The following is a 17214-nucleotide window of genomic DNA, read 5'->3' as shown; positions in this document are numbered from 1 at the left end:
ACTAATGTTAACAGCAAATTGTTTGCTAGCTATTTTTACACTTCAGTGTAAACAGCCCAATATATATATTATAGATACATATATGTAGTAAAGGCTTCCCTGATGGCTCAGATGGTCAAAGAATCTGCCTGCAATGCAGGAAACCCAGGTTCCATTCCTGGGTGGGAAAAATCCCCTGGAGAAGGAAATGGCTACCCACACCAATATTCTTGCCTGGAGAACTCCATGGACAGAGGAGCCTGGTGGGCTACAGTCCATGGGATTGTGGAGTCGGACTGTGACTGAGTGACTAACACACAACACACACACACACACACACACACACACACACACACAGAAATCTTGCAAAGAACAAAGAAGGGAAACAAAACTGTCAAGTTACAGGAGCTTCCAACCCATCTTGTATCTTGTATCTTATAGGGATACAAGACCTGAAGGTGGTGCCAGAATTAAGTATATTTGACTTGAATTTTATACCCATTAAGTAACTGCTGTATTCTTGAGATTACACAGTAAGTATTGCATATAAATATAAAGATGTATACATACACATTTAAGCTAAAAACCATTTAGAAAAAAACTGATGTGAGTGCCTACTTCTCAATGAGAAACTAAACCATGTTTATAAGCTGTGCCTAAGACATACATTAATCTCTAAATTACAGTCCTCTAATCATTCTCCTCCGTCACCAGGACTCAGATGTTGTGATGTGGGTCATTAAAACCACTTTTCAGAGAGATTAACACCTGCCTCATTCATTTCTGAATTATATGGTAAAAACCATTTCACTCCTAATAACTTTTGCCACAAAAACAAGGAAAAAGGAAACAAAATCTTAGTCATAAGAGCTTGTAATTCCTTCGGCAGTGATGTAAAACCTTAAGGTGGTACCAGAATTAAGTATGTTTGACCTGAATTTTATAACCATAAGGCAAAAGCTGTATTTTTAAGATTACATAGTAAATTCTGCCCATCAAAAATACATCATCTTGTCATGTAAGAACTGCCAATTCCATCTTGCCAGTTAAGGATTAACAATCCTCAAATCAGGTAAAAATCCTGCCAGATTTTTTCACAGGCAATCACACCTTACAAAAACACATCTTTGGCCAATGTTTGGCTTTGTTCTTACATGCATAACAGGAGAATGCACTCTTCACTGATCTGACCACACAAGATGCTACAGAAAGCACATACATCAGGTCCAAATACAAGGGATTATCCTGTAAAACTGAAGGAAAATCCTCTAAAGGATATGGATTATGGTCAACCAAGAAAAGTCCCAACTGAAAATCTTTTTTAAAAGTGCTAAGAAATGTGTGCCACAAGTTCCAAAGTTATTGCTTCCTCTTATTTCTTCAATTTTAAAAAGATATAAATTACACAAAATAATTTTCCTGTATTATTTTCAAGTTTCTCAAGCAAATTCTAATGATATTTTTAATAGCGGAGGGAACTATATATCTTACAATAGCTTATAATGAAAAATATCTGAAAAAGAATATATATGTGCATAACTGAATCACTGTGCACTTGAATTAACACAACATTGTAAATTAACCACACCTCAATAAAAAAAAGAAAAGGGGGGGGGGGGAGACCTGCTTAAAAAAATCTAAAGCATTGCAAACTAATCATGTAGCTAGCAAAGTTTCAGAGGAATTTCACATCATTTTTTAAAAAGATAACAATATGACTTTAAAAGATGGAAGATAGTATTTTGTAAAGTTAATTATACTTTGCTAAAGTTCCTAGTCCTGAATATATTGCACTTTGACATGACTTTGACTAAGAAAATAATTTTCTCTCTTCAGATGTTCTCAGGTTTTTTAGAGCTTAAGTGGAGGTAATTCAAAATTGGCTGCTTTTTTAAAATTAAGAATTCACACAGAAAAACATTCCTCAGTTACCTGTTAATTCTTGGAGTTTAAAATCCTTTACATTTGTAAGTTATATTCATTTGTCAGTTTGTAGCTACCTGGATCGGAGAAGGCAATGGCACCCCACTCCAGTACTCTTGCCTGGAAAATCCCATGGATGGAGGAGCCTGGTAGGCTGCAGTCCATGGGGTTGCTAAGAGTTGGACACAACTGAGCGACTTCACTTTCACTCTTTACTTTAATGCACTGGAGAAGGAAATGGCAACCCACTCCAGTGTTCTTGCCTGGAGCATCCCAGGGACGGGGAGCCTGGTGGGCTGCCGTCTCTGGGGTCACACAGAGTCGGACACAACTGAAGCGACTTAGCAGCAGCAGCAGCTATCTGTATACGAATTTGTAACAAACTATATCAGTTCAGTTCAGTCGCTCAGTCGTGTCTCTTTGTGACCCCATGAATCGCAGCATGTCAGGCCTCCCTGTCCATCACCAGCTCCCAGAGTTCACCCAAACTCATGTGTATCGAGTCAGTGATGCCATTCAGCCATCTCATAGTTAACCCTTGAGCAACATGGGTTTGAACTGTACAGGTCCACTTATACAGCTGTTTTTTTTCAATACCATAATACTACATGATCCACGGACTTCCCAAGTGATGCTAGTGGTAAAGAACCTACCTGCCAATGCAGCAGATGTAAGAAATGAGGGTTTGATCCCTAGGTTGGAAAGATCCCCTAGAGGAGGGCACGGCAACCCACTCAAGTATTCTTGCCTGGAGAATCCCATGGACAAAGGAGTCTGCTGGTCTTCAGCTCATAGGGTCACGGAGAGTCAGACACAACTGAAGCAACTTAGAACGCAGGCACACACATGATTCACAGATAGCTAAACCTGCTGGAGATTGAATCCATGGATTCTGAGAAACCTTGGACACAGAGGAATTCTGGATATGCAAGTCTGGCTACAAGTTATGATCAGAATTTTGCCATTGTAGAAGGTCAGCACTTCAACCCCCACACTGTTCAAGAGTTCAACTGTTACTTTAAAAATAACACCACTCATAAACTTATGTATTGTAGTATTTCTTAAACTGGGAAATATTGGAATGCCCATACATACAAGAGTGGCTGAACAAAGTATGATGTAGCCACATGTACTGTAAACATAGACTACTATGCAACTGTGAAAAAGAATGAGGAAGATCTTTATGACACAATTTCCAGAATATTCTATTAACTGAAAATAGCACAAATGAGTATTCACCCTTCCTGTGAGAAAGAAGGGTATATAAGAAAATTTGTTACTTGAAGCCAAATAATTTTAATAAACCCAATGTGATATAGGATGTGGCTTATAAAGTAATTAAAGTCACTAATTTTGAGAGTCAGGAGCATCGAGGAAGGGGCTGCAGTAGGAAACTCTCTAGTTTAACTTCCTAACTGCATTAGCATCTTTCTCAGCAGCTACTGAACAGGATTTCAGTGGGTTTATCTAAGCCTCTACTGGAAGGATCCCAATGAGATGAATCCTTACTGTCGGGTACCATTACTGCAGGTTATCGTTTGATTAAGGTACTGTTCTGTTGTGAAACTCTTATGAGTCGTACTTTTGAAAGGACAGACTTCCTAGTGGGAATCAACATAAAGGTTTAGAAGTGAATGAAGCTGATAACCTGAACTAGGACCAGTGGCTTGATCACTGGAGGTGCTCACTGGAATCTATTATGACTGCTCTTTGAATCATTCACATAGCAAGCACTGATTAAATACCTTACTGGCGAGGCACCCTGTGAAAGATAAAAAGACAAATAAGACATGATTCATCTCTTTAAAAGAGTCCTATCTCTGATTTGACCTCTCATTTCAAAGAGGAATGCTCCCCAATTTTTTTTATTCCATGAAGAAATTTGTTCATATTTTCTTCTTCTTTATGGTGTATTTGTTCTGCTGTGTATTCTTCACCAGTTATTTGGGTTTTTTCCCCAGTGCCTTTGCAGAGGTCCCATTCTAATAATTTCTGATTATCTCTGGTCATAGCATGGAGGCCACTCTTTCCGGCTTCGCATGTGCTCCTGGCTTGCAACTCCTCTGACTTGGAATGTCCCTGGTCCTTTTACTGATCAAGACAAGGAGCTGCACAGCTGACTGCCACCCTGTCTCCCCAATCCTACCACTCCAACAGCAAGCATCGCTTCTGTGCGTCTCCACACTCTGCCCCATTTTCCTGGTCGCTCAGGTGCCAAGGATGTACTGGAAGTCTATTGAAGGCTTTCAATTCTAAGGGAAGGGTTTCCAGTTTCCCCTAGGGTCTGCTACTTTGTATTGGAAGGCTCTGCATATTGTTAAGGATCCATCAGCGCTGTGTGCTCAGTCGATTCAGTCGTGTCTGACTCTTTGTGACCCCATGGACTGTAGCCCACCAGGCTCCTCTGTCCATGGAGTTCTCCAGGCAAGAATACTGGAGTGGGTTGCCATTTCCTTCTCCAGGGTATCTTGCTGACCCAGGGATTGAACCCAGGTCTCCTGCATTGCAGGCAGATTCTTTACCCCTGAGCCACTGGGGAGGCCAGATCCACAGAACATATATCTGCTCTCAGATTTCTTTTACAATTGGGTCCAAATTTTACTTTATTTAGCAGTAATTAGTCATGGGATGTGATTTTCTACTTTACTCTGATTCCTAAGTTCACTGAATAAGGCATTTTCATCTCTATTTCATACTCCACACAGTTAACAGGACAGCTTGGGGCCCTAGCCTGGTTTATGTGCCTTTAATCCTGATATCTCCACACATGACTACCATGGTCATCCTCCTAAAATCGCCTTACACTGTGTCACCTTCCTTCTCCAACACGGCGGTGGAGTTTTGTGATCCTCAGCCTTGATACATGACCTGAGTCTGCTTTCCCAGCCTCACGGTCACTGCATCCTTCCGTGAGCCTGTCACTGAATGTCACTGTCCTTTCCTCAGTCCTGTTGCACAATTAGAGTCAGCACCCTGCTTCTATGTTTCCAAGCTTGTGTTGTAATAGTTGTTGTTTAGTTGCTAAACAAAGGTGAGTTTGACTCTTTGTGACCCCATGGACTATAACTTGCCAGGTTTCTCTGTCCATGGGATTCTCCAGGCAAGAATACTGGAGTAGGTTGCCATTTCCTTAGGGGATCTTTCAGATCCAGGGATCAAACCTGGGTCTTCTACATTGGCAGGCAGATTCTCTATCACTGAGCTACCAAGAAAGCCCTGTGTTATAGTTAGTTGTCTATATACTGTTCTCTGGTACTGAACTTACCTCATTTCAAAGCAACAGATTTCTTCATTTATTTTTCTTTTTAACACACTGACAAATTTAATTAAAAAAACAAACTCTATTGTATCTGCTAGCATAATATTCTAAATTATATATCAAAAAGGCTAAAAACAAAAGAATGAATAAAAATATATGGAAACATTCAAACAAAAAACATAGAGTTGGCAATCTTAATTTCAAACTTTAAGATGAAAAGAATTAGGAATGACAAGAGAGCATCATTTTTTATATTTATAAAAGATATATAGTCCCAATATAGCTATGATGATAACGGAGCTTTATGTAAATAAATAACATAATATTGACATAATACAAGAACAGTTGGAAGCAAGGAGAGAGTAAGACTTCTTCAGTTCTGTAGCATATGTCATAGCCATGAGCACACTGGGGCTCAGTACATGATCACTGACATAAAGGAGCAGTGCAACTCTGGACTAGTACTCAGGGAGCTGTTTCCTGGGAATCCAAGCAATAAAAGACCCTTTCCCCAGGGTCTAACCCACACCCCCACCCGTACCTCCTCCCACGCTGCCCAGGTAAGTTCGAAGGTAGTAAGATCCCTGTCTTGCATAACTCGCAAAGCAAACCTTAAGGTTCACACACAATAGAACCCAAGTGCACTCCCACCCCATGAACCTCATATCTGCAAAGTGCCCTCTCCTTTTACTACAGCTGCAACCCAAATGAGCAGAGTGTGGACCTCAAACTTAAATGTTTTCTTATTTAAAACAGAAACAGACACACAGACATGGAAAAACAACTTATGGTTACCAAAGGGGAAGTGGGAGGGATAATTGGGAATTTAGGATTAACAGATATATATTATTGTACAGAAAATAGATAAACAAGTACCACCTACTGTATAACACAGAGAACTATTTCCAAAGCTTGTGTAACCTATAATGGAAAGGAATCTGAAAAACAATATATATGTGTGTATATGTATACACACCTGTACACCTGGAACTAACACAGCACTGTAAACCAACTATACTTCAATAAAAACAAAACAAAACCCCTGAAAACACAAATCAAACCTAATGATGACATATTCGTGCGTTGTGTGTGCTTAGTCGTGTCCGACTCTTTGCAACCCCATGGACTGTAGCCCATCTAAGCTCCTCTGTCCATGGAATTTTCCCAGTAAGAATACTAGAGCTGGAGTGGGTTGCCATTTCCTACTCCAGGGACTTATACTTGCGTGTATTTAAAAACAAAAAACAAAAACTGCTAGATATTAGTAGTAGTTATCTCTAGATCTTTGTCTTATGCTATATTATTTCCTACACTTATCCATTTCCTATAATAAACATGACTTTTACAATTTTTTTAAGTATTAATAAATATTTCAAAAAACACTTCTGAGAATAAATGTTCTCTTGTAGTGTAGCAACATATGTCCAGCAGATGGCGCAAAATCTCAATCCAGAATTAAAACAGACTCGTAGAAAATGATAACCCTACTGCTCCAAGAAAGCGCATGTGGAGGGGACGTTTCCTGGTGGCCACGGATCAGTCAACGTGCACGCTGGCTCTAGAATTTGTGTTCCTCGAAGGTAATCTGTTTGACCTCTTCTACAGCCAAAGGCGAGTCATTGCAAAGAAAAGGAAGAAGACTATAAAGAGGGGGCATATGGAACTTCCAGAAGCTGCAACACAAGATGATTTATAGAGTGTCAACATGATGTCACACCTGCAAAGGGTTTTGCAGGTTGTAGAGTCCATCAGTTTTCAAACATTGTTTTTTAGATTTTTCTCAGAGTAAACCCCAATATATTGAGCCAATAACACTCTAGCTATTCTAATTGGAGTGGGGGTTAGGGACAAGAGTCATTCTGAGCCTACTCTTTTTGTCCAAGTTTCCTCACCCCCGTACCCGGAGCTGGCATAATCAAGCACTGGCTATACTTAATCGACAGCTATGCAATCCATAAAATACTTCTAAGAAGCCCTAGAGGAAACCCCTAAGGGCAGTGCAATACTTTTACTTTACTACTCTCCTCCTCAGAGGAGTAGAGTTTCCAATTTGAAATGGAAACATGCATAAAAACAAACCAAAAAGTCACTAATTGATTTTAAAAGAAAAATCAATAAGGACATTCAAAATGCATCAATAAATTCAATACTCATACATTCCACACATTTGACATCCGCAATTAAAATTTATGTTGAATTAAATTAACTTTCAGTTCAGTTCAGTCGCTCAGTCGTGTCGGACTCTTTGCGACCCGAGGAATCGAAGCATGCCAGGCCTCCCTGCCCATCACCAACTCCCGGAGTTCACTCAGACTCACGTCCATCGAGTCAGTGATGCCATCTAGCCATCTCATCCTCTGTCGTCCCCTTCTCCTCCTGCCCCAAATCCCTCCCAGCATCAGAGTCTTTTCCAATGACTCAACTCTTCGCATGAGATGGCCAAAGTACTGCAGTTTCAGCTTTAGCATCATTCCTTCCAAAGAAATCCCAGGGCTGATCTCCTTCAGAATGGACTGTTTGGATCTCCTTGCAGTCCAAGGGACTCTCAAGAGTCTTCTCCAACACCACAGTTCAAAAGCATCAATTCTTCGGCGCTCAGCCTTCTTCACATTCCAACTCTCATGTCCATACATGACCACAGGAAAAACCGTAGCCTTGACTAGATGGACTTTTGTTGGCAAAGTAATGTCTCTGCTTTTGAATATGCTGTTTAGGTTGGTCATGACTTTCCTTCCAAGGAGTAAGCGTCTTTTAATTTCATGGCTGCAGTCACCATCTGCAGTGATTTTGAAGCCCAAAAAAATAAAGTCTGACACTGTTTCCCCATCGATTTCCCATGAAGTGATGGGACTGGATGCCATGATCTTCGTTTTCTGAATGTTGAGCTTTAAGCCAACCTTTTCACTCTCCACTTTCACTTTCATCAAGAGGCTTTTGAGTTCCTCTTCACTTTCTGCCATAAGGGTGGTGTCATCTGCGTATCTGAGGTTATTGATATTTCTCCTGGCAATTTCGATTCCAGCTTGTGTTTCTTCCAGTCCAGCGTTTCTCATGATGTACTCTGCATATAAGTTAAATAAGCAGGGTGACAATATACAGCCTTGATGTACTCCTTTTCCTATTTGGAACCAGTCTGTTGTTCCATGTCCAGTTCTAACTGTTGCTTCCTGACCTGAATACAGATTTCTCAAGAGGCAGGTCAGGTGGTCTGGTATTCCCATCTCTTTCAGAATTTTCCACAGTTTATTGTGATCCACACAGTCAAAGGCTTTGGCATAGTCAATAAAGCAGAAATAGATGTTTTTCTGGAACTCTCTTGCTTTTTCCATGATCCAGCAGATGTTGGCAATTTGATCTGTGGTTCCTCTGCCTTTTCTAAAACCAGCTTGAACATTAGGAAGTTCACAGTTCACATATTGCTGAAGCCTGGCTGGGAGAATTTTGAGCATTACTTTACTAGCGTGTGATATGAGTGCAATTGTGCAGTAGTTGAGCATTCTTTGGCATTGCCTTTCTTTGGGATTGGAATGAAAACTGACCTTTTCCAGTCCTGTGGCCACTGCTGAGTTTTCCAAATCTGCTGGCATATTGAGTGCAGCACTTTCACAGCATCTTTTAGGATTTGAAATAGGTCAACTGGAATTCCATCACCTCCACTAGCTTTGTTCATAGGGATGCTTTCTAAGGCCCACTTGACTTCACATTCCAGGATGTCTGGCTCTAGGTCAGTGATCACACCACCGTGATTATCTGGGTTGTGAAGATCTTTTTGTACAGTTCTTCTGTGTATTCTTGCCACCTCTTCTTAATATCTTCTGCTTCTGTTTGGTCCATACCATTTCTGTCCTTTATCGAGCCGATCTTTGCATGAAATGTTCCCTTGGTATCTCTAATTTTCTTGCAGAGATCTCTAGTCTTTCCCATTCTGTTGTTTTCCTCTATTTCTTTGCACTGACCCCTGAGGAAGGCTTTCTTATCTCTTCTTGCTATTCTTTGGAACTCTGCATTCAGATGCTTATATCTTTCCTTTTCTCCTTTGCTTTTCGCTTCTCTTCTTTTCACAGCTATTTGTAAGGCCTCCCCAGACAGCCATTTTGCTTTTTTGCAAATCCAAATTAACTTTGGATTCACTTAAATCCTTTTTATGATTTAAAATCCTTTTCAATCCTTTCCTAGGTTTATGCAAACTACAGGAAGTCAATATTTCAGCTAAAGCAAGTTTTCCTGAGAAATATAACCATATTCTTGGATAAGCATATTCATTTGTATCAATAAAGTTTACTTGTATCAATAAAATATTCTTAAGCTGTACTCTCTGTACCATCTATATTGCAAAATGCAATTATAAACCATAACAAATAGTGATTTGACAGCAAGAAACTAGTTTTTAGAAATTTTGGATTCCATGAAAATCTGAATAATGTTTACAAAGTAGAAGTAAAACCTATTTAAATGCATTCGCCTAAAGTTCTTTTCAATACAAGTCTAAATTTAGCTTTAAGAAATTATTTTTAGAAAGTTTCCCTTTGTTTTGAACAACATATCTACCTGAAGCACTGCTTGTTATTCCTAAGAGTTGCCTGGCTGGTTAGCTGGCTTAGTAGTTCAACCTTGTCCTCTCTGTGACCCCATGACTGCAGCCCGCCAGGCTCCTCTGTCCATGGGGATTCTCCAGGCAAGAACACTGGAGTGGGTTGCCATGCCCTCCTCCAAGGGATCTTCCCAACCCAGGTCTCCTGCATTGCAGGTGGATTCTTGACTGTCTGAGCCACGCTGTCTGGTTTATAGTAAGGTTGTGGATTAGGGCTGCCCAGGTTACACTAGTGGTCAAGAACTCCCATGCCAATGCAGGAGACATAAAAGCACAGGTTTGATACCTGGTTAGGGAAGACCCCTTGAGGACAGCATGGATTAAAACGTTCCACCTGTGGCTTCTCAGCATATTAACCATGTTCCAAGCTGATAGTCGGGGACTTCCCTGATACCTCAGCTGGTAAAGAATCCGCCTGCAATGCACGAGACATGGGTTCAATCCCTGGGTTGGGAAGATGCCCTGGAGAAAGGAAAGGCTACCCACGCTTTCACTTTCAAGCGGACAGTCAAAACAAAAATACCGAAGTAAACAGGGTTTGGCAGTAAATGAGCTGGTCCTAAATTCTGACTTCTGGGGAAGGGTGCTTCCCTGACAGACAGGGCAGCCACAGCGTCGGCCGCGTCTGGAATACTTAGGCAAGCAAGGCCGAGGCTTCCGCTCAAAACCGGTAGATGTTAGGTCCAGTTCGGGTGCGGCCCGGGACGCTGGTAGGGCCTTAAAAAAACATCCCCCCCCCACCCCCCTCCGCCCACTGACTTCTGCTCTCGGTGGCACAGGTGGTAAAGAACCCGCGGTCCCAATGCAGGAGACACAGAAGAGCCGCGAGTTCGATCCCTGGGTCGGGAAGGGAATGACTACCCACCCCAGGCTTCTTGCCTGGAGAGTCCCATGAACAGAGGGAGCCTGGCGGCCGCCAGTCCATAGAGTCACAGAGAGTCTGAAGACGGGACTAAAGAGTTTAGTCTCAGAGTTTAGACTAAAGAGTCTAAGACACGGCTGAAGCGACTGAGCACACACGCCCGCCTCTCCTAGCACTGGGGCCTTCAGCCTCTGTTTCCCCAGGTGGTAACATCAGAACAGTTAGACTGACCTGAGTGGGTGACTAAGCGGTTGTCGCCCAGCTCCAAATCCACCTTCTTCCCCCCGCGGTGAGACGTTAGGACCCGGGTTCTGCAGACCACAGTTTGACTCTGCCGACAGGGGGCGCCGGCGGGCGACAGGAGGCTGGCGCGGGCGAGCGCGCGTGCGCCTCTGGCTCTTTCCTGTTTCTACAGCAACGCGTTCTCGCGGCAGGGGCGGTTGGGTTCCAGTTCTCAGGACCTCCCCCCACCCCACGATCCGTCCCGAGGCCCAGCCTAACGTGTCCCAAGGCCCAGCCTAACGTGTCCCCGTAGAACTACCAGCACTAGCTGTCCCGGGCCCCGCCCCAGCAACTGACCCATGAGAAGGCAGTCACCACTGCAGGGGTTCTCCCCAAGGCTGAGGAGCCAAGCCCCACACTAGGCTCGTCAGCCAGGGGCCACGCCACGGGAAGAGGAGCCCCCGGGAAGCGTGTCTTGAAGGCGAGCGGGGCTTACTTTCAGGAGGGCCGGAAGGCCATGGGTCACAGACTCCACTCAAAGGGCGCAAACAGAATCTCGCACTCCCGGGGACCCAGTGCAGAGACGGTAATGGGAAAGCAGCCTGGGCCAGACCCACTTGCTGATCTCGGGAGAGCCTCCTGGACAGGCAGGAGGCAGCTGGGACTCACCCCGGGGACACAAGCACTGTCAGCAGCCACTTGTGGGAGCTCGTCCCACCCCGAGGACGCTGGAGGTGGTAAACACCGTTTCAGAATCCTGCCTCCAGCTTACTAGTGCCGGTCCAGGCCCCACCCATCAGCCAGTTTGCACTGGATCTGATGGCCTGGGGTGGAGCAGCCAGCTGGGAAGGGACACAGCCCCACCCATTAGCAGGCAGGCTGCTGAAGGACCCTAGAACTCCCGGGGGGTATCACAGCAAGGTCAGGACACAGCCCCGCTCACTAGAGGGCTGGCACTAGCCCCCAGTACCCCAAGGCACCACAGTCGGCGACCCCCATCCCCCCAATGTGTCCATCGGTGGACTGGCACTACCCCTGGCCCCTTTTCTAATTAGTAAAAACGCTGATTAGAAAACATACATGCATGTATGGATGTGAGAGTTGGACTGTGAAGAAAGCTGAGCGCTGAAGAATTGATGCTTTTGAACTGTGGTGTTGAAGACTCTTGAGAGTCCCTTGGACTGCAAGGAGATCCAACCAGTCCATTCTGAAGGAGGTCAGTCCTAGGTGTTCACTGGAAGGACTGATGCTAAAGCTGAAACTCCAATACTTTGGCCACCTAATGCGAAGAGTTGAGTCATTGGAAAAGACTCTGATGCTGGGAGGGATTTGGGGCAGGAGGAGAAGGGGATGACAGAGGATGAGATGGCTGGATGGCATCACCGACTCGATGCACGTGAGTTTGAGTGAACTCCAGGAGTTGGTGATGGACAGGGAGGCCAGGCGTGCTGCGATTCATGGGGTCGCAAAGAGTCGGACACAACTAAGCGACTGAACTGAACATGCTCCCTATTATTGTGTGCTGTGCTTACTGGCTCAGTCATGTCCGATTCTTTGTGACCCCATGAACTTTTGCGTGGGGATTCTGTCCAAGGGGTTCTCCAGGCAAGAATACTGGAGTGGGTTGCCATGCCCTCCTGCAAGGGATCTTCCCAACCCAGGTCTCCTGCATTGCAGGTGGATTCTTGACTGTCTGAGCCACGCTGTCTGGTTTATAGTAAGGTTGTGGATTAGGGCTGCCCAGGTTGCACTAGTGGTCAAGAACTCCCATGCCAATGCAGGAGACATAAAAGCACAGGTTTGATACCTGGTTAGGGAAGACCCCTTGGAGGACAGCATGGATTAAAACGTTCCACCTGTGGCTTCTCAGCATATTAACCATGTTCCAAGCTGATAGTCGGGGACTTCCCTGATACCTCAGCTGGTAAAGAATCCGCCTGCAATGCACGAGACATGGGTTCAATCCCTGGGTTGGGAAGATGCCCTGGAGAAAGGAAAGGCTACCCACGCTTTCACTTTCAAGCGGACAGTCAAAACAAAAATACCGAAGTAAACAGGGTTTGGCAGTAAATGAGCTGGTCCTAAATTCTGACTTCTGGGGAAGGGTGCTTCCCTGACAGGGCAGCCACAGCGTCGGCCGCGTCTGGAATACTTAGGCAAGCAAGGCCAAGGCTTCCCCTCAAAACCGGTAGATGTTAGGTCCAGTTCGGGTGCGGCCCGGGACGCTGGTAGGGCCTTAAAAGAACATCCCCCCCCACCCCCCTCCGCCCACTGACTTCTGCTCTCCGTGGCACAGGTGGTAAAGAACCCGCGGTCCCAATGCAGGAGACACAGAAGAGCCGCGAGTTCGATCCCTGGGTCGGGAAGGGAATGACTACCCACCCCAGGCTTCTTGCCTGGAGAGTCCCATGAACAGAGGGAGCCTGGCGGCCGCCAGTCCATAGAGTCACAGAGAGTCTGAAGACGGGACTAAAGAGTTTAGTCTCAGAGTTTAGACTAAAGAGTCTAAGACACGGCTGAAGCGACTGAGCACACACGCCCGCCTCTCCTAGCACTGGGGCCTTCAGCCTCTGTTTCCCCAGGTGGTAACATCAGAACAGTTAGACTGACCTGAGTGGGTGACTAAGCGGTTGTCGCCCAGCTCCAAATCCACCTTCTTCCCCCCGCGGTGAGACGTTAGGACCCGGGTTCTGCAGACCACAGTTTGACTCTGCCGACAGGGGGCGCCGGCGGGCGACAGGAGGCTGGCGCGGGCGAGCGCGCGTGCGCCTCTGGCTCTTTCCTGTTTCTACAGCAACGCGTTCTCGCGGCAGGGGCGGTTGGGTTCCAGTTCTCAGGACCTCCCCCCACCCCACGATCCGTCCCGAGGCCCAGCCTAACGTGTCCCAAGGCCCAGCCTAACGTGTCCCCGTAGAACTACCAGCACCAGCTGTCCCGGGCCCCGCCCCAGCAACTGACCCATGAGAAGGCAGTCACCACTGCAGGGGTTCTCCCCAAGGCTGAGGAGCCAAGCCCCACACTAGGCTCGTCAGCCAGGGGCCACGCCACGGGAAGAGGAGCCCCCGGGAAGCGTGTCTTGAAGGCGAGCGGGGCTTACTTTCAGGAGGGCCGGAAGGCCATGGGTCACAGACTCCACTCAAAGGGCGCAAACAGAATCTCGCACTCCCGGGGACCCAGTGCAGAGACGGTAATGGGAAAGCAGCCTGGGCCAGACCCACTTGCTGATCTCGGGAGAGCCTCCTGGACAGGCAGGAGGCAGCTGGGACTCACCCCGGGGACACAAGCACTGTCAGCAGCCACTTGTGGGAGCTCGTCCCACCCCGAGGACGCTGGAGGTGGTAAACACCGTTTCAGAATCCTGCCTCCAGCTTACTAGTGCCGGTCCAGGCCCCACCCATCAGCCAGTTTGCACTGGATCTGATGGCCTGGGGTGGAGCAGCCAGCTGGGAAGGGACACAGCCCCACCCATTAGCAGGCTGGCTGCTGAAGGACTCCCCTGAACTCCCAGGGGGTCACAGCAAGGTCAGGACACAGCCCCGCCCACCTGAGAGCTGGCACTAGCCCCCAGTACCCCAGGGCACCACAGCCAGCGACCCCCACCCCCCAAATGTGTCCATCGGTGGACAGGCACTACCCCTGGCTCCTCCCTTTTCTAATTAGTAAAAACGCTAATTAGAAAACATACATGCTCCCTATGTTTGTGTACTGTGCTTACTGGCTCACTCATGTCCGATTCTTTGTGACCCCATGAACTTTTGCCCGCCAGGCTCCTCTGTCCATGGGATTCTCCAGGCAAGAATTCAGGAGTGGGTTACCATGCCTTCCTCCAGGGGATCTTCCCGACCCAGGGATAAAACCGGGGGTATCCTGAATTGCAGGCGGATTCTTTACCAGCTGAGCTACCTTTAGAGCCCCATTTTTTTACAATAGCTAAAATACGGAAGCAACTGCGCAGTGGTAAAGAATCTGCCCGCCAATGCAGGAGATTCAAGAGACAGGTTCAATCGCTGGGTAGGGAAGAACCCCTGGAGTAGAAAATGGCAACCCACTCTTGTATTCCTGCCTGGAAAATCCCATGGAGGATCCTGGCCGGCTACAGTCTATGGGGTCACAAAGAGTGGGGCACGACTGAGCGCGCACACACCCAAGTGCCCATTATTGAATGAATGGATAAAGAATATGTGGTTATATACATATAATGGAATATTACTCAGCTACAAAAAAATTAAATCTTGCATTTTGCAACAACATGGGTGTACCGAGGGTATTATGCTAAGACAAGTAAGCCAGAGAAAAACAAATAATGTATGATTTAGTTTAGATCGAGAATCTAAAAATCAAGACAAATGAACCCACATAAAGAAACAGAAACAAGGTCACTGATAAAGACGGCAAACAGGTCGTCGTTGCCAGAGGGAAGGAAATACTGGAGAGGAGAATAATAGGTAAAGGTGATGAAGAAGTACAAGTTACCAGCTAGTAAATAAATGTCACAGGTAGGAAGTGCACAGTGTGGGGAATATGGTCAATAATTCTATAATATCTTCATATGGTGACATCATAACTGGGCGTATTGTAGTGGCCATTTTGTAATGTACAGACATATAAAATCACTATGTTGTGAACCAGGAACTCTCATAGTGTTGTAAGTCAATTATACTTTAAAAACATGAGCTCCCCCCAGTAGTTCAGCTGGTAAAGAATCTGCCTGCAATGCAGGAGACCCTGGTTCGATATCTATGTCAGGAAGATCCACTAGAGCAGGGATAGGCTACCCACTCCATTATTCATGGGCCTCCCTGGTAGCTCAGACAGTAAAGAATCTGCCCACAATGCGGGAGACCTGGATTCTATCCCTGGGTTGGGAAGATCCCCTGGAGGAGGGCAGGGCAACCCACTCCAGTATTCTTGCTTGGAGAATCCCCATGGACAAAGGAGCCTGGCAGGCTATAGTCATGGGGTGGAAAAGTGTCCGACTCGACTGAGGGACTAAGCATACACTTCAAAAACAAACTAACCAACTCCTGGAAAAGAGATCAGATTTTTATGATTACCAAAGGTAGGGGATGAGGGAGAGTGACATGGATGGAGGGGTTACTTGAAGGTATTCAAAAGATATGATTAAAAGATAAATTATCTCAACTTTCAGAGATAATAAATACTAGGGCTATAATATATAATACTATAAATATAATTAACACTGTTTTATATGTATCATATATGAAAGTTAAGAGAGTAAATGGAGAATTCTCATCACAAGAAAAAAAATTTTTTCTACTTCTTTAATTCTATGTCTATGTGAGACCATGGATGTTTACAACCCCATGGACTGTAGCCTGCCAGGTTCCTCTGTCCATGGGATTCTCCAGGCAAGAATACTGGAGTAGGTTGCCAGGCCCCCCTCCAGGGGATCTTCCCGACCCAGGGATCAAACCCGCATCTCTTATATCTCCTGCATTGGCAGGTGGGCGCTTTACCACTAGCGCCACCTGGAAAGCCATATGTGTAAATCTGTTTACTGAGAACTGCTAACATCAATACCTTCCATTTCAATCCAACAACAAAGGGTTCATTCTGGTTTTTCCTTTTGAGTATCTGCAACTCCCTTCTCCAGCAGTGAGAAATCTGTACCCTACCGTCATCTGTAAACTGTCTCATTTGATCCACCCACACGCTTCCATCTCTGCCTGCCCCCATCCCACAGAATGCCTTCCTCTTTCTCCTCAGGCACTGATACCTTATGCTGACCCCCCCTCCAACCTGAACGTCCTCTCCACCCCACTATGGGACTCCCCCACTCTCACCCTGTTTGGGCTCTGACGGTCTGTGTCATAAGCTAGCTCCTTGCACCCTGTGACCACTCTACTCACCCTTCAAGCTGCTCCCTGCTGGCTGGACTCCATCTTCACCTACTCAAGCTCTTATACCCTGTTCCAGCTGCCCCTCAGCTCCCACTGGTGTTGATGCCTCACTCTTAGGACTGACCTGTTTATGAAAGGAAGGGGAAAGGAAGAGTCCTAATAACTCTTCAACACATGTGCAGTGAAGAACGTCTTTGCTGAATGTTGTGTAATTGGACAGAAGATCGAGCTGGAGGCAATATATGTGTAGTTTCTAATGCTGCTGACTACACTACATAATTCATTTATACAAAGGAGCAGTTATATTTATTTTTAAGTCTCTCTTAAAGCTTGGGATAATCCTGCTAGAGTCTAGATGGAAAAAAAGATAGCATTTACTGGAGTAAACAGGAAAAGTAATCAAGCAGAGCTTTTAAAAGCTCGTTTTGCTTCTTCCTTCTTCAAAATAAATTGCTGTACAAACTGGCCCCAGAGCTCTAAGTTACAGAGCATCCAGAGTCCTCAAGACTAAGGCATT

At 45.6% G+C, this 17214-nt stretch overlaps 1 protein-coding gene across 3 annotated transcripts in view; it reads right to left on the bottom strand.

Annotated features, from left to right (window-relative positions):
* The window catches only part of LOC133255550 (ARL14 effector protein-like), a 30322-nt gene extending 18619 nt beyond the window's left edge, over nt 1-11703 (bottom strand). Inside the window, exon 1 of one of the 3 annotated variants that reach the window (XM_061429952.1) lies at nt 11506-11703. The gene's annotated coding sequence lies outside the window, so the exon portion shown is untranslated. The other 2 variants (XM_061429953.1, XM_061429951.1) reach the window with 2 other exon arrangements.
* Nucleotides 11704-17214: the final 5511 nt, after the last annotated feature.

The sequence above is a fragment of the Bos javanicus genome, chromosome 10 (assembly GCF_032452875.1).
Source record: "Bos javanicus breed banteng chromosome 10, ARS-OSU_banteng_1.0, whole genome shotgun sequence".
NCBI classification, from domain to species: domain Eukaryota; kingdom Metazoa; phylum Chordata; class Mammalia; order Artiodactyla; family Bovidae; genus Bos; species Bos javanicus.
This window is presented reverse-complemented; position numbering and strand designations above follow the sequence as displayed.